Source organism: Parambassis ranga, chromosome 14, assembly GCF_900634625.1.
Source record: "Parambassis ranga chromosome 14, fParRan2.1, whole genome shotgun sequence".
Classification (NCBI taxonomy): domain Eukaryota; kingdom Metazoa; phylum Chordata; class Actinopteri; family Ambassidae; genus Parambassis; species Parambassis ranga.
In genome coordinates this window covers 20,828,319-20,846,986 of record NC_041034.1, presented here as the reverse complement: position 1 = coordinate 20,846,986, position 18,668 = coordinate 20,828,319, and the positions used below count along the sequence as shown (strand labels likewise).

At 40.1% G+C, this 18,668-nt stretch overlaps 1 protein-coding gene across 1 annotated transcript in view; it reads right to left on the bottom strand.

Moving 5' to 3' along the window:
* The window catches only part of ntm (neurotrimin), a 422,721-nt gene that overhangs the window by 313,503 nt on the left and 90,550 nt on the right, over window positions 1-18,668 (bottom strand). The window lies entirely within an intron of this gene.

Below are 18,668 nucleotides of genomic sequence, written 5' to 3'. Positions count from 1 at the left end.
TTTTCCAGGAATGTTGTAAACACATTAACGCTAAACAATTTCCAGTAAAAAGACACAAATGAATGATTGATGATGGCAATCATGTATTTTATAAGCTTTCCCTTTCGTCACTGGACTGCGAGCAAATCTATGCTTCTGAGGCTACAATTCTACACAGTGTAGTCTTGTTTTAGTACATAAAGTAGTATTGTGCAGTATATACACTGCTCAAAAAATAAAGGGAACAATAAAAAACACCTCCTAGATCTTATTGAATGAAATATTTCAGTTGAAAATCTTCCTTCATTACAGTGGGATACATTGAGAACAAAATAACATAAAAATGATCAATGTAAATCAAAATTATTGACCCATGGAGGAGCCATGAAGGTCAATGATTTGGAACAATACTCAAAATGAAAGTGGAAAATCATCAAAACTCCTGGACAGTCTGTGGTGCAATGTGGTGGATGGAACGAGACATGATGTCCCAGATGTGCTGGATTGGATTCAGGTCTGGGGAACGGGCAGGCCAGTCCATAGCATCAATGCCTTCATCATGCAGGAACTGCTGACACACTTCAGACACACAAGGCCTAGCATTGTCATGCATCAGAAGGAACCCAGGGCCCACTGCACCAGCATATGATCTCACAATGGGTCTGAGGATCTCATCCTGGTACCTAATGGCAGTCAGGGTACCTCTGGCTAGATGGCTGTGCAGCCCTCCAAACAAATGCCTCCCCACACCATTACAGACCCACCACCAAACCGGTCATGCTGGAGGATGTTACAGGCAGAGCACAGGGAGCAAATGGTGTATAGCCAATCTTGGTGTTCTCTGTCAAATGCCAATCACCCTGCACGGTGTTGGGCTGTAAGCACAAGCCCCACTTGTGGACGTCGGGCCCTCATACCACCCTCATGGAGTCTGTTTGTGACAGTTTGAGCAGAAACATGTATATTAGTGGCCTGCTGGAGGTCATGTTGCAGGGCTCTGACAGTGCTCCTCCTGCTCCTCCTTGCACAAAGGAGGAGGTAGCAGACCTGGGTGATTGCCCTCCTACAGCCCCTTCCATGTCTCCTGGTGTACTGGCCTGTCTCCTGGTATCTCCTCCATGCTCTGGACACTGTACTGACAGACACAACAAAACTTTGTGCCAGAGTTCACATTGATGTTCCATCCTGGATGAGCTGCACTACCTGAGCAACTTGTGTGGTTGTAGACACCGCCTCATGCGGAAAGGATGAGAACAATGGTCTGTGGTCAGCACCTGCAGAACCTCTCCTTTATAGGGCTGTCTTGATAACTGCCTCTCATTTCCACCTGTTGTCTGTTCCATTTGCACAACAGCAGCTGAAACTGATTCACAATCAGTGTTGATCCTAACTGGACAGGCTGATCTCACAGAAGAATGACTGTCTTGGAGTTACATTGTGTTGTTTAAGCGTTTCCTTTATTTTTTTGAGCAGTGTATAATAATAATTTATGGATGTGTTTCATAAATGTACCCAAAAATATGTTGAATACCCAATTGCTCATTCGCTGCATTCTGCAGTCGATTATTTCTGAAAATGGAACTGCTGATAGCAGAACTGGCAGTGATGAACTTTACAATTAAGTACAGGTTTGGTTTTTGCAATATTTTATTATATTGCATACATACAGGCTAAACAAGAACAGTGACATCACCAAAGTTTGTTTGTTTTGTTATTTAGTACTAGACGATGCACAGTAAACCGATCATTACTGCAAAAGTAACCCTTCAAGGATGGGGTTAAATGTGCATATGTAAATGGTTGCAGCACATCATCTCCTACTTAAGGCAACCTTTAAAGACAACATATACACTTGTACAACATCAGCACATATATTTTGAATCTAAATTTCTTTTGCATGCCTAAACACTACACTACACAGTGGATGGGCCACTGAGTCATTGACTGATTATACAGGTTCATTTGTGTTCTGATGTGTTTTGTTTATATTATTTCATCTTGAAGAACATGCATTCAATAAAGTGCAAGTTTTCTTGTTGTGGAACATTTGCCCAGAAGCTGCCCTCTACATCCACAGTCTATCACTTCTAGCTGCTTCTCAGCTCCACTAGAGAATTTGAGGGTTAACTGCTTAAAGGCACTTACTGAGTCATTTCTCCCACCTACACTTCCCTGACTGTTGCGGTGAGCAAGTGTTACATCATAATGTAACACTTCAATTATTCATGTAGTATGAATGTTGTATGCAGTATAAAGCTGCTTCTGCTGAGCTGCGCAGCGCTGACAGAAAATGTCTGGTAGCTGGCACCTCCCAGAAGTAAGTGAGTATAAGTGGAGGTACACGTTGCGGTAACGACTTTCAAATGTGTGTTAATCAAAAATGCATTACTTTATTGCATGGTTTAGTTAGTAAAGAACAGTAAAAGTATAAAATAGCAGCTGTGACCTTTACGACATGTTGTGTCCTAGAAAATTATATTTAGCTAAATTATTTCTCTATTTTAATTGTAATCACTGATTGGCTAACATTTTAACATTTTTTTGACACATATGAAGCAAAAAGTACTACTTTACTGTTCACTTTGATGGAACAGAAGTCCAAAACTAAATAGTTCTTTTTTCAGATGCCATGAAACCATAACAGACATAACATATTGTGGAAGTTGTGGGAGTAACCAAGAAGAACTGTAAGGATTTCCTAAATCCAAGTATTTTTGTTTCTGAAGCTCACAAAACAGAAATTGACAGTAATTTAAAACAGTGGGAGGAAGTGAAAGCAAACAGCCATTCAAAACTAAGTGATCATAGTTTTCCTGGATCAAAGTCTGATAGTTTGATTCTCCGCCACCCCTTCCTCCTCCTAGGCCTGATTTTGGGGGCTAATGTCAGCTCTTGAAAATAGAACATATGTGCATATTTCTCCAGCAGCATCTCTGTGAGTTCATTGAGGCGGAAATAGCCAAAAATGGCGACCGCAGACAGGGAAGATATTCTCTTTGTAAAATGTTCTGCCATCTTTATAATGTGGGACTTAAACCCCAGATCCCTGAGACAAAGTCTACCACATTGCATGTGCATCCCAACCATCCCAATCTCTGGAGTTCCAGTCCTAAAGCAATCTCACATCCATCTTGTCAAACAGAGGCCATAATAAAGCCCCCTCCCATCACACATTCTGCCTGTACTTGGTTAGATTAAGGCTCTACGTTAGTTACTACAGTTAGTTTTACTCCTATAAGCCTATTGGACTTCCTATTTCAGTCTCACACTGCCATTCTTGTTGACTAAAATACCTTCTACATACATGATGCTTTCAGACACTGTATGTGACCATGTATGTGACATGGTAGGTTTACTATGATGTGCATATAAAGGTGTGGCTTGTTAACAGTGCTACTGTTAGTAAGCATACAAAGGCTACATTAGTCAACAATGACAATCAGATGCTAGACATTTAGGTCAAAATATGAGGTGAAGGCGAGAATATGCACAGGACTCTCATCGGGGACTACTCACTGGTCCATTCTGAATACTGTAGTATTTTTATCCAAACACATAAATTTATACTTTTATAGTTAATTAATTCTTAAGAGCAGGAAACAGTGTTGCCTGAATAGAGAATGTACAATGTCTGTGTAGTATGTGGCATGCCAATTTTTAAAAAGAACCAAGTCTTTTCTAAATTCTCTACTCAGCGTTCCCTGGATAAATAAAGGCTGAAACAGAAATTGCTGTATGCATTTATTTGCAGCTCTCTGAGGGGTTGAATGTAATAGGAAGCAATAAAGATCTCATTCATTCATTTATCACAAGTGGGAAGATTGACCTCGTTCCTCTGCACTAAGGGCTCAGGGGTTTGGAAGAACCGATACAGATTGTGCTCAGAGCTCCACACACGCACAACATTTTGGCATCTGCTCTGATTTATATGTTTTTTTTCAGAAGAATATGTATAATATGCAATTTGAAATCTACTAAAAGTGAATAATTGCTTAAACATAGAGGTTTTGTCAAAGGTAGTTCTGGATTCACTCTGATGCAACTCTACTTTTTGAGTTGCAGTGACTATTCCTTATTCCTCAAACTCTCAGACAGAACTTTAATGGTTCTACTTGTTGTGGCAAAGCCATGAAAATGAAAATATAACTGACATTTTTTCTCCACACTGGGATCTGGACAGTGGATTAAGATAATGTCACATCTATAAGACAAATCCCATCCTCCTCACTGCTATAGCGTGGCAATGCAATTTGAACTTTCTGTTATGGAGAAAGAATTGTGAGAACATTTTTGTCTCCCTGCAGCTATGTTCCTGTAAAGGAGCAGCTGTGCATGCGGAGATGAAAGTTAAAGGTTTTCCTGTCAAAATCTGGTTTCTATAAAAACCAAAGGGTCAAACCTGATCTCCACTCCTGTCTACTTTTAAAATATCCCATTTATATATAATTTCATAAACAAATGTTCACTTTTTGGATGTCTGATCACCTAACATCGATTTTGTTTGTGTGAGGTCTAGTTTCTCTGTTTGAATATTCGTGTGCTTGTGGGTGCCTTGTCATCATTGCACTAAGCACATTCCCTTTGATCATGTATACTAAGGACTTCCAAATTTCTATTGTTTTCAGGCAGGATATCAAAGCTTTTGTTAAGGGCAGCCACTGTGGAATACAGAAATAACTGAGACACTGTAAACCATCAAAATAACCACAGAGAAAGAGAAATCTAATTTTTTTTTGTGTGCAATAATATATATGTCAGCCAGGAGGTTTTTGCTCTCTCACTCAAGTCCTGACAGCAACTTCAAGTAAAGTGAATGAGTTGGATTTATTTCCATTGTGGACGGATACCATAAATTCAGTTGCATTGAATTTCCACAGCTTTTTGTTCAACAGCACATACAATAAAGACAAGCTTGTGCAATCACACCAGGAGACACAAGGGTTACATCCTAACATTCTGGTTACTGTTAGAAGTGGATTTGTGTAAACAAAAAAAAAACATTACAGAAGAACACTCTGTTCATATCCTAGCTTGTAGGATTGAAGGTGTTTTTTAGAAACATCCAAATCAAGGGGCTGTATCCTTTGAGAACGTCTATGGCAGTATGTCCTTCATAGACTACAGGCGCAGGTATGGGCAGGTAAATTGGAGGTCTGTACATGACCACTAATTATGTTTTAAGCAGTGGATGTTTGATCACAAAGGATCCACCTCATGAATCCTGCATTTCTATGGAATAGAAGGACATATTTGTAAGGAGCCTTGAAAATGGAACAGCCTCATCAGGCCACTGTGAAGCAGCTGCTTGAAGCATGCTACCCATCAACAGGAACAAAGTGGAGGAGCAGAGTGCACCAACTGGGCAAATAAAAGTAAGTCTTAATTCTTACAACAGCCTTAGCTACATTTCGTGTTGTAATTGGAATCAACACTGAGTGCCTCAAGCCTGACTAACCATGGTCAAAAGCATGAATACATGCAAAGTGAGAACTGTTGCCAGGCAACAAAGTGACATCTAAAGGTCATCCAAACTTCAGATATGGTTAACATCCACCCATCCATTTTCTGAACCTACTTTACTTTAAGGGTTATAAATAGCCATTATTGTCAGCATAGATATTCCGATATAGTCAGATTTTCTTTACATCAGCTCCATACCAGGCATAAAAGTTACACCCACACACCTTAATGCAAAGCTGAAGCCGGAGTAGTAGACTGGTCATAACATTAACTTAGTCGTCACTTAGGCTGGACGTTGTACCCAGTTATACACCCAGCTGGTGCACTCTACTTCAGGTTACTAGGTTAAAGGAATTCCAGATTGTCTCATTTAAACTTTGCAGTCTACATAGGCCACATGTCTGTCCTTTAAAGGATGCAGCACCTGAATTAATATGTATGTTACTAACACTCTTTAGTCCATATTGTTTAATTTAGTTGCTAGGTAACAGACATAATAGCTGATGGAAGCTGAGGAGCTGGGGAAGGTCGTGGCAGCTCTGTGGCCTCTGAGATATTTGTCAGAACAAAACCTTGCTGCTCTGCTCATTCTTTCTGTCTTCTATTTAGCTTGGATGGCATGTTCATTTCATACTCAGTGTCAGAGAGACAGAAAACATGTGCTCCCTCATCTTTCTCTTCCATCCATTCGATTAGGTGTCTGTTTGATGAAACTAGGAAGCATGAGTTCGCATGACATTGTAGCATGTGTATCAGCTGGTGCCCAATCTCATTTGGCATGATGTGCAGCTGCCTAATCTCCTTCTTAACACCCCTGCAATGGGATGGCAAACCCCTCCCGCCACCTCGCCACCACCACTTTAAACCTAGATAAGTGTATCAGTGCTGCCAGGAGGATGAATCCCCAGCCTGCCAAGAACACAAGCTTGCCTTTCTCATCAATCAATTTGACAAGGCCAGCCACAGAGCAGAGCCTTCCGGCAACCTGCCCCTCCCTTCACCCTCCACCCTGCCGCTGCCCCCTTTTTCCCTCCTCCTCCTCCGATTTTTGAAAATACTGCACCACGGCGTCGTAGCAAAACAAACATACTGAGGGAGACAGAAAACAGGAAGGGCAAATGGAAAAATGGCACATGGTGAGCTTCAGGAGTGAGCGTTTACATGGCTTTGATGAAGTAGATGTCAGTGACCTGGAAGAGGACGGAAAAAGAAGGTTAAAGACTCAAGAAGCCATGAAAATGGCCTGTGAGCAGAACCACTATTGACACTGTTGCATGCTGAGGAAAGATGAGGTGCAGAGGAGCTCCGCTCAGCTTGTGAGGCATGCTGTCGCAAGAAGCTGTTTCCACGTCTGATAGAATAGGGCGGGATGAGAGCACGGGTTGTGTGTGTGTGGTGACAGAGAGGCAGGCAACCCAAACTGAGAGTGATAACAAGACATGCTGACTGGAGTGGCACACAGGCAGACTGTATCTGATCCTTTGCTTCACCCTTTTGTGGAGGAAGGAGGATTTTTTTTTCTGGGATTCTATCAGCAATCCTGTGATATTTGCTCAAGTAGAGACATCACAGATCGCTGCACCTATGGATAGATATGAATCCAGAATGAAACCAGTATCAGATAGTATTAGATCCGGCGTATTTATTTTGATGGTGGCAGGAGTGTATGAGATGAGAGTGCACCTCTGTAGCTGAAAACACACACACACACACACACACACACACACACACACACAGGGTGGACTGTGTGTTATGACAGCCTGTGATAATTCAAAACATGTGGCTACAACAGGAACTATCCATCAATCAAAGAAAGTAGGAAAAACGTCCATATCAGAGAAAACTGGAATGTACTCAGAGCAAACAGTGGAACTCTCCTTACACACACAGATGGATTACATAAGCCGAAACCGTAATACACACGCAGACAAGCATGAAAAGCCAAATGTAAACATAACATAGCATATCTGCATGCCTGCCAAGCACCGCATTCACTGCCTGGCAGCCCAGCTAATATCATAATCCCCACACAGGCAAATGGCCACTAATCTGCCAATCACACTTTTAGCCCGTTTGACAGCACAATGCACAGCTAATAATCCCCCGCTAATGTGTTTGTGTATTAATAATTCACTTTCATTCCTGTGGATTGTGGAGTGATCTATATCGCAGCCACTGTCTCAACCTTAACCATCACAAGTTGGAAGGACATGCAGTGCAGGGAGAGAGGGGAGGGCTGTTAAATACAAATATTGCTTTGTGAAAATTAATGTTTACTTTCATAATTCGAATGTTAATGTTTACTTTAAGTAGTTCGAAGAGCGTCGTACAATATGTGGAGCGCCAAAGAATTAATTATGGTTTATTTTGGGTTCAGGGATTTTCAGAGACAGACAAGGAGTAAGGATTTAATCAACATGAGGAAAAGTCACTGGCTGAAAAATGAATTAAGTAGAAGAATTGTCAAGAATAGCAAAAGTCAACTCACTATGGAAGCTACAATGTTAATTACCATGTTTTTCCTTCTGATACTTAGTTAAATACCTGAATTTAAAGTAATCAGTAAATACCACAACAATCTCACGCTTTTCTTACAATGTCACAGACAGGATGGGTGGTAGAGGTCACACCGCTTTTTAGATCATATTCACCAAAGATACTCCATACACACTTAGCAGACAACCCACCCACTCTTAAGTCAGATTGCTAGGTGTACTGCTGAGACCCAGACAGACTCCAACCAAGTGAATTTTCTCCTGATTGGCTTGTCTGGAAAAATACAATCAGAATGTGTTATTGTGCATCTTGTGTCAAATGGGTTCAATATTTAGTTTGTATATGAATAATCCTTACCCTATAGGGTTAAATTTGTTAGAATGAATGGCTCATGGGACATTATCCTGTACCAAATAGATACTGCTAATGGGATTGGTATAATGTTTTTGAAAAATATATGAATAACTTTGTAGCATACATTCCACAGTGTAACTCAGATACAGTCTCACTGGGATTAGAGAGTTGCCTACTCAACAACAGCATGTAATGCAACATTAGGAACAGAGGTTATGAAAGGGTTGCATTGTGTTATCCTTACTGCCCTGCTCTCAGTAGCACTTGCTTCAAATGGCAAATAATAAATGGACAGCACTTATATTGTGATTTTTCTGTAGACCAAGCACTTAACAACCTGCTGCCCCACCGTTTATGGTGGACATGCCGTATGCGCTGGCTATTTTTTAAGTATTTGAGCATCAATGTAACTATAACACTATAATAAGGCAGAGGAATGAAATTCATGTTATGGCATGAAATGTTTGACACTTCTAAATTCATTTTAGCTGCTTTGACAGTAGGTGCAACAGCCCACTGTCCAATGGTGACCAAACGACACTGACTGCACACATAAACACAATTTAAACACATTGTTTCAGTGTTCTTGCTAGAAGAAGCCTGTCTGATCCCTACCACAGCAGGGACAATGCCTCATCTTCTGGAACAATACTGGATCAAACATCAATCATTAGAAAGAAGCCATGAACAAAAAAACAAAAACCCCTCTAACCAGACATAGGAGATACAGAGGAGCACATGGTGGACTCCACAGCTGTGCCTGAGGTGTGCTTCCATGTGCTTTTTAGACAGAAGAGTCTTTCTCCTGGTAACCCTTCAAACAAACTGTACTTGTTCAGTCTTCTTCTACATCTGTCACATTAACACTGAGCATGCTCAGTGAGGTCTGCAGGCTCTGACATGTAGCTCTTGGGTTTTTTTGTGTTTCTCTGATCTTGGGCTGAATTTGCAGGTCTGTACACCTGCTGATGATCAATTCATCAAGGACTGATCGTCAGCAGCATCTGCTGCAGCTCACACAATTAAATCCCATGAAGCAGTAAGAGACACTAAGTATTGCTAGGTTAAGTGTCCCCACCTACTGCTTTATAATACTATGCTTTAGTATTGCTAAAATGCACGATGTTGTTAAATCTGAAGTTAATGAAACATGCTACAATCAGATTTATTTTAATGTTTTCACACAAAAAGACATTTATACAGGGGGGTACACATTGTTGACCACTGTACTGTACAAATGAGAAATTCTTGGTTAACCTGATTCCAACAACTTACAAAACTTTGTGTTACTTAACACAATAAACCCAGTTTGAATAGGTGGTAAAATGAACTTTCTCATAGTGAATATTCTTTTTAAAGGTCAAGTCAAATATGAGTGCACTGATTACTCCAATAGCAGAGCCATTACTATAAGTACTGGAAACTGTTAGAAATCCATTTAGACATAGTTGGTGTAGTTTATGATTTATGGACGTAGAAATTCAGCGTATGCTTCCTTCTTTGAAGGCAATTTCTCTGAGTTTCACATGATGATGGAATTTGCAGGAAGTGTGCAGATGTGCCAGTCCTACAGAGTGCGTTTCATATGGAAAGAGCATTGTAAACTTTGAAAACACCAGGTAAGGTGTGGTACATCGCCTACAGTATGGATTTAGTCATCATATTTAACATTTTCCTCATTCTTCTTTTATGTTGTCTTTGCATATGATGACTTTGGCAGGTATTACATAAAAAAAAACTCATCCAAAGACAAACTTTGAGAGTCGGTGTAGAAACACTGTCTGAGCCCTGCTCACCTAAATCCTTAAGCACTTAAAATATTTACATAATCACAGTGAAAGACACTAAGCTAGATCAAAAACTGCATGAATTATTGATAATGTGAATTGTGATGTCAACACCCACACCCCAGATAATTGTGTATTCCTTCACATGTACTTTCAAAGTCAAAGAATGCTACACAGCACAGTGTGATAATGAAAAAGCAACATCACCAGGACGTCAAGAGAGGTATGTGTAACATTATAGCAGAGTCAAACAACTTTGTTAGATGGCATGCTGGGAAAATGCAATGATCATCCATTCTGGCCTGAGAAAGGAAACAAGCGCACCAGGTCTCGCAAATGCAACAGGGCAGCAGCATTTGTGAAAAGCAGCAGGGAAATATAACATGTGCCAGAGAGAGTCCCAGCTGAGCAAATAACAGTGTATTGTGTTAAACGTGCACTTTGGTGGTGGCTGAAACCCCCCCGGTGGATATGTTGACATTGATTTGGTGCGGTGCCTTCAGGGAGCACCCTCAACCAGGCATTTGTGGCCATTCAGCAGACCACTAACACTGCGGCAAGCAAAGTGAAGCAGTCAGATGACAATTCACATTTTTGATTTTCTTTCTCAGCATTTTCATACAGGGAGAAAAAAAAACAGACAAAAACTAATGGAAGGAAGCCAAATGTGTCTTGTAATTAATATTTGTGAAATGGATCATCAGGTTTGAAATACGCTTCAAAATGTTATAAAGAGGTACTTCCTCTGTAAATGAAAACGAAGAAAAAGACAGGGAGAGAACATGGATATGTGCAGATAATTGTTAGAATGCTCTACTTTCACGACAATTCTGCAGATTTACTGAAAAAATCAGATGCATCATATTTTTAAGAGAAGTGAGAACAAAAAGGAAGCCGTTCTGAGAGGCGAGGTCACAAATGGTGCATTACACAGGCACTTAGACCAATTTTAGAGCTGAACAATTGCAAGTGAATGCAGACAAATGTAACCAAATGTGTTTTTGGTTAGGAGGAGTGATGGCTGAGGAGGAGAAGAAGGAGGGGGAGGAGGAGGAGGAGGGGACATATGAGCACAAAAGTGATGGAGACAATGTGATTTAAAAGGAGAAAAATAGGTTAAATTGGTTGACTGATGATGGGCTATAAGCTACACTTTCCATCAGTGTGGTTGTGCGAATAAGAGGAAATGGAGGCAAGGTGTTTAAAAGTTAGAATTTCTGCTTGAAAAATGAGCAAAGTCCTGTTATTATTATAACTTATGACAGAATTCATCTAGCAGGAGATTTCAGGGTGACTATATACTGTATATAGTGTCTTTTCAAAATTAAATGTGAACATTTTGCTGTATTTGTTTATGTTAAAAAATGATAGGTCTATTCTTTCCTTCGCATTGCAAAAACATAAGATAATACTTTGTTGGCAGCCAAAAGAACAGGCCGCCAATCAGAAGACTTTTTTTATTCAGAGCCATTGCTTGATTGGCTCACACTCAGACGTGGGCAGAAGGTATTAAAAAACAAAACAAAACAAAAAAAGGACCAACACCAGGAGCCCTAAGGTTAGAAACTATAAATCACCACTGCAGCATTCAAATGGAAAAAGTTTGTGTGGCAGGTGACACTATTTATACTGCCAAAGACAAATTTTGTCAACATTTGGCGAGAGCTGGTTTCAGTCCCTGGTGGACTGTATGTGGCAGCACACTGCATTGTGGGAGTTCTGAGAAACACAATGACAGGGGAGCCAAAGAATGAAGGCCGGAGTCCACTGCCCGCTGTCTGCCTTTGGGTTCCACACACACAAACCCCTTTCTCCCATAGCCCAGTGCAACCCTTCCACCTCTACTGTTATTTCGCCCAGCAGGTCCCTTAATACTTAATGTCGATGCACCAGCCAGACTCCTGGGAACATTGCAAGCTTGAGAGAGGGTCCACTCACTCTCTCTCACACACACAAACACATACAGGCTCCATCTCTTGCTGAGCAAATAAAGATATTCTGCTGCCTCTCTCTCAAATGACAGGTGACAGTGCCATCCAGGGGGACACAGCCTGTGACATTGTCCCTTTTGTCCCCGAGCCAAGTGAATGAGAAAGGGGGGGGGGGTGCTGTAATAGTGCGATACATGAAGAGGCTGTTCAAACCAACGGGCCACCATTAGGTACAAAGAGGACATGCTGACGTGGGCGGGGACATGCACAAGGTTTGCATTTTAATCTGGAAATTTAATCAGTCCAAAAGATTAAAAGTAGATGTCCTCAGAGTGTTCTCAATGATCCTTTTTTTCTGTTTGTAGAGGTGTTCTAATGATACATTCTCCAACCCTGCAGCACGTGCCCTACAGATTGTGTGATAATATTGTTAAAGATAATAAACTATGAGTGTCAGATGAGTACAAGTCACAGGCAGAGACAAGTGAAAGAGAAATGAATTATCACTGATAGGTTCTCTGTGGTGGAGTGTTGTTGTTTTTAATTAGCCAGCTCCACTTTGCGTTAACACTGAGAACACATGGGGGCGACATGTTAATGAAGGACACGCTGACAGTTTACCAGAACAATGACAGCGACTGTTAACCCTCTGAACCCCATATAGTTTCTAGGCGGTTTCCTTTGCTGTTATATGTTCAGTCAGTTTGGGCTCATTGTTCACTGCAATATAAAGTACTGCGCCTCTATGGAGACAGCACCATCATAGCTAAAAGCATAGAAAAGACATTTGCACCATAATTATTTATGTAAAATTATTAATGTGCATAAACTAAAATAACATACAGCAATATCTTCTATTGTGGATGTTATGAAAATAAAAATACATTATTGAGAATAGAAAAATAAATCTACATGCTATACATATTCATCTATTTACTTTTTACAGCCCCTTTTTTTTCTGTTATTAGCACAAACAAATGCATGTCCACAAATATATCTGTGGACATGCAGAATAGTTGTTGAAAGTGTTTCAACAACCTCCAATTCAAATATCAACATTTGTAATAAAGCCTCTCTTTGTTTTGAGATTCTACTTGATTGCACTCTTCTGTGAGTGAAGAGCCCACATGCAGTACTGTGATCACCTGGGAGCCCCACAAGAACCCTGCATCTGCCTGATCAACCAGTCAGACTGCGCGCTTTGATCTGTCTGCCTCCTGCAGTGCCTAAGCAACCACCCCAAAAACACCTGAGTCCTCCCACCCTGCTGAGCTGACTGGTTTAATCTGGTACCAATCATACTTTTGATCTGGTAATTTTCCATACACACACAGGAGGAATGTGAGTCACCAGGTGTCTTTCTGGGAACCTAAAAGGCTATTGCTCCTCTGACCACCATTTTTAATTAAAAGAAACACATTATGTCACTAACTGGAATATGGTCTGTTTTCATTCTCATTGTACAAAGCATATTGGGTTCTTTGTCCTCACTGCAGTGTTGCGTTCATTTTACTATGAACATTTGGTACTTAACTTTTAGATCTGCATATATAATCATTAATAAAACACAACAATCTTTAAATTTGCATAATTTTTGAGAAAACATTTGTTTGTTCTTGTGGATAGTAATGAAAAGAGGCAGCAGTCTTGTGATTTTATTTTGTTGCTGCGTCACCTTCAACATTATAAATGCACTGCTAGAAAATTGGGTTAGTGGTAGTTTAGGATTATTAACTGAGTGCAGCATGAATAGTGGGCTGAGATGGCACAGTTACAGACTGAAACACACCGAAAATACTAATAATATGAAAAAGTTTTTATACAAAAGCAGGTTTTTGTGACTCTACCCTACATACTATTGCATGTCTAACTCCAACATACAAATGCATGGTCAGCAACACATTAATGAAGCTCCAAATGAATGTAGACACAGCACCCCATATTGACAGAAAAACACAGAATTGTTGACATTTTTGCAGATTTATTAAAAAAGAAAAAGTGAAATATTACATTGTCCTAAGTATTCAGAGGCTTTGCTGTGACTCTCACATATTGACCTCAGGTGCGTCCATTTCTCCTGATCATCCTTCAGATGGTTCTACACCTTCATCTGAGTCCAGCTGTGTTTGATGATACTGATTGGACTTGATTAAGAAAGACACACACCTGTCTGTATAAGACCTTACAGCTCACAGTGCATGTTAGAGCCAATGAGGATCATAAGGTCAAAGGAGCTGCCTGAAGAGCTCAGAGACAGAACTGTGGCACAGATCTGGCCAAGGTTACAAAAAAGATTTCTGCTGCACTTAAGGTACCTAAGAGCACAGTGGCCTCCATAATCCTTAAATGGAAGACATTTGGGATGACCCTTCCAAACTAAGCTATCGGGGGAGAAGAGCCTTGGTGAGAGAGGTAGAGAGAGAACCCAAAGATCCCTGTGGCTGAGCTCCAGAGATGCAGTTGAGAGATGGGAGAAAGTTGTAGAAAGTCAACCATCACTGCAGCCCTCCACCAGTCGGGGCTTTATGGCAGAGTGGCCTGACGGAAGCCTCTCCTCAGTGCAAGACACATGATGATGACATTTCTGGTCTTAATTCTAAGCGGTATGTTTGGAGAAAACCAGGCACTGCTCATCACCTGTCCAATACAGTCCCAACAGTAATACATGGTGGTGGCAGCATCATGCTGTGGGGGTGTTTTTTAGATGCGGGGACAGGACGACTGGTTGCAATCGAGGGAAAAGATGAATGTGGCTAAGTACAGTGTGCTTGGGACCTCTGACTGGACCGAAGGTTTACCTTCCAACAATACAATGATCCTAAGCACACAGCTAAAATAATGACGGAGTGGCTTCACAACAACTCCCTGACTGTTCTTGAATGATCCAGATAGAGCCCTGGCTTAAACCCCAATTGTGTATCTCTGGAGAGATTAAAAAATGGCTGTCACCCAGTTTACCAACCAACCTGACACAACTGGATAGAATCTGCAAGGAGGAATGGCAGAGGATCCCCAATTCCAAGTGTGAAAAACTTGTTGCATCTTTCCCAAAAAGACTCATGGCTCCATTAGATCAAAAGGGTGCTTCTACTAAATACTGAGCAAAGGGTCTGAATACTTAGGACCATGTGATATTTCAGTTTTACTTTTTTAATAAATCTGCAAAAATGTCAACAATTCTGTGTTTTTCTGTCAATATGGGGTGCTTTGTGTAGAATAATGAGGAAAAAAAGTAACTTAAATGACAAAGAGTGAAAAATTTAAGGGGTTCTGAATACTTTCAGTACCCACTGTAAGTTTCAGGAAAATACATGATGGTTTTGGTCTCAGTATCAATGGTTACAACGCCCATATCTTCTACAACATAATTCTTTGCCTGAAAAAACCTGCCACAGGGTAATGGCATCTATACCTGCTACTAAGGAAATCCTCGAAGTCTTTAAAATTTTTAATATATTACTTTATTTTCTAAAGCAAACACAGTGAGAGAAAATAAAATTGCATGGCACTGACCCAAGGTTTTGTGACATCAATGTAGTGCAATAAAAAATTATGCCTTTGTTGTCAAATATGTGACACAATGACTCTGCATATTGCTATAATGTATGATCTACATACATAATTTGACAGCCTGGATTCTTTTGGTTCTATCAGATCGTAGGTTACATCACACTGATGTGTTTTTTCAAGGCTCTGAATAGGTTGAGAGATAAAAGCTTATCCTTCAGCACAGGTCAACAGATGAAGGGAGATGATTTATAATAGGTTAAAAGATAAAATCAGCTGATTGAAAAAAGGTGAACAGATAAAGAACTGCAGCAGCTTGGGCTTAATAAAACAGAACACCAATTAGTGTGTGGTGCCAAATCTCCTCTTTGAAAGCAAAGCTGCTCTGTCTATAAAACTTAGCTAATAGCAGCATTTCACATTAGGACAGTTTTGCCCTCTTGCCAAACAGTTCCATGCTGTGCCAAGATGTGTGTCATTAAAGCATCAATAACAGGGCAGCTTCATATTTCCATCCTGAAACAAATACTTAGGAGCTGGAATCTGTTGGTGTGTCTCAGTCAGTTCAACTGTTGAGTCTAAATAAATATAATATTACAGCAGTGCTCCCAAATTTGTATCCCCTCTGGACTTTCATACCACGTCAAGCTAATTTTCATGGGGGTGGGGGTGTTTCGCTACTATGAACATGTCCTCATCTGGTGCTAAGAGTTCAAGCAGTCTTAATCATACTCATGAAATTATATAACCATGTTTCATTTCAGGCAGAAAATCATCCGCATGCCTCCCTGGTGGGTCTGGGACCCAGATACCCACCAGTTGATTATTTATATAATGAAGTGTCTTGCACATGTCTCAGAGGAGGAAGGATCTTTGAAGATAGAATATAGAGTCAATGGCCAAGCAATACCACAGGGATATTAAACAATGAACAAGGAGAGATAGGGGGTTTCATACATAAAGAGTACTGAATGCCCAGAAGGATATGAAAAATGAGCATAGCTTATCAAGAAAATAATGATTCTGAGAAAATAAATAGCAATGTCTTGTTTTGTTATTTTATTATTCCCTTTATTTTTCATTTGTTTGCATAAGGCTGTCCTACTGAGATTTGCTTCCAAACCTGATCATCATATACACCAGGTCTCTGCCAAAAGTTATAAAAGTTTGACAGCATGAAAGGAAGAAAAAAAATAGCCATGGTTTACACACACACATACACACACAGATACACATACATAAGATCACAGGCAGAATCTCCTGTGGTTAAGTCAGTTGAATCACTTTCATCTTTTATTTAATATTTGTGTCTCTGCCAAAGTCCTGTCATTTCACACTGAGGATGTTTGGATTTAATCACTGCACCAATGAAAAAACGTCACTACACTTAGACTCTAAAGAATGTCAAGATATGAAATCATACATAAACATAATGCAGCTGTATTTTCTGATATTTGATTTAAACAGACATTAACCCTAACCTAACAGCGTATACTGTATATAGTATGTGTATGAATGTATATCGTATAACTCTGGCAAGCTCTATGGAATTATGTTCTACATTAAGCTCTGAGCTCTGCATTTTGTGTGTGAAAACTGGAGGTAAACAATCTACAAGGTGAGAGTAGATAAGTACACTATGCGCTTTTTTGTTTAGATCATAGCAAAGGTCAATAAACAGACCAGTGTGCATGCTAATCCTTCCCTTTTTGAGCCCTTAAATGTATACCAGAAGACAAATGCTGACAACAAAACATACATAGAGAACATATGTCATGACTGAAACAGTGAATCTTCATAAAGACTACCTGAAGTTGCCCCCCCTTTCTTTAGCCAGCTTCCAAACATTACTTATGCATCAATATTTCATGCTAAAGGTCAGAATGGATGGTGTCATTGTGTCATTAGGACCCAAGAGGACCTTTGGCTTTACAAATATGTATATAAATTTAGATTTTCATATATCTATATGTACATTACCTTGTAACGGTATTCACCCCCCCCCCCCCCCCCCCCTTGGCTTTCTATCTATGTTGTTACATTACAGGTTTTTTTTTAAATCTGCACATAATTAGTCTAAGTTGTTGAAGTGAAATGAGAAAAATATATGTAAAAGTAAATTAAAAAAACAAAAATGGTGTCTGCATATGTATGGCTATAAAACCTCTAAAAGGTTATGCTGTAACCAATTACCTTCAGAGGTCACATAATTAGTTAAATAAAGTACATCTATGTGCAATCTAACTCTCACATGATCGGTCAGTATATATACACCTTTTCTTAATATATATATATATATATATATATATATTAAAATCACAATCTTTGACGATCCTCTAGAGCACCATCAAATCCATCACCATCAAATGGAGAGAATATTTTACCACAACAAACCTGCCAAGAGAAGGCTGACCACCAAAACTCAGAGACCGAGTGAGGCCGGTCTCACAGAGACCAAAGGTAACCCTGAAGGAGTTAGGAGTATTTGTCTATAGAAGACACAGAGCTTGGCTTTATAGAAGAGTGGCCATTAAAAATAGCTATTACCTAAAAAGGCATGCAGGAGATGCCCCACATGTATGAAGGAAGGTGCTCTAGTCACGTGAGGTTAAACTGAACTTTTCAGGCACCAAGGAAAATGCTACGTCTAGTGCAAACACATCTTTTCACCCCAAGACCTGACCTTGGAACCCATCCAAGTTGAAGGAGCTGGGGCATTTCTGCCTTGAGGATTGGGCAAAAATATCAGTGGCTAGATGTGGTAGGCTTATAGAGGCTTATTCAAAGCAAGGGGGCTCTACAAAGCACTGGCTTTGAGCGATGAATAGTTATGCACATTGACATTTTCTGTTTTTTTGTGCCATTTTGTCCCATTTGTTGTTTGCTTTACAATACAAAAAGTCACATCTTCAAGGTTGTCAGCATATTCTGTAAATGAAATGATGCAAACCCTCAAACAATCCATTTTAATTCTAGGTTGTGAAGCAACAAAACACAATCACATATTCAGATTCTTGTGATTGCTGATGTGGACTGCTGACCTGTCCAGGGTGTACCATACCTCCCACACTGTTGACCATGTACAGAAAGAGGCAGGTTGAAAAAAATTGGATGGTTGGGCAACATATTCCATGTAAGATCTACTTTTACGCAT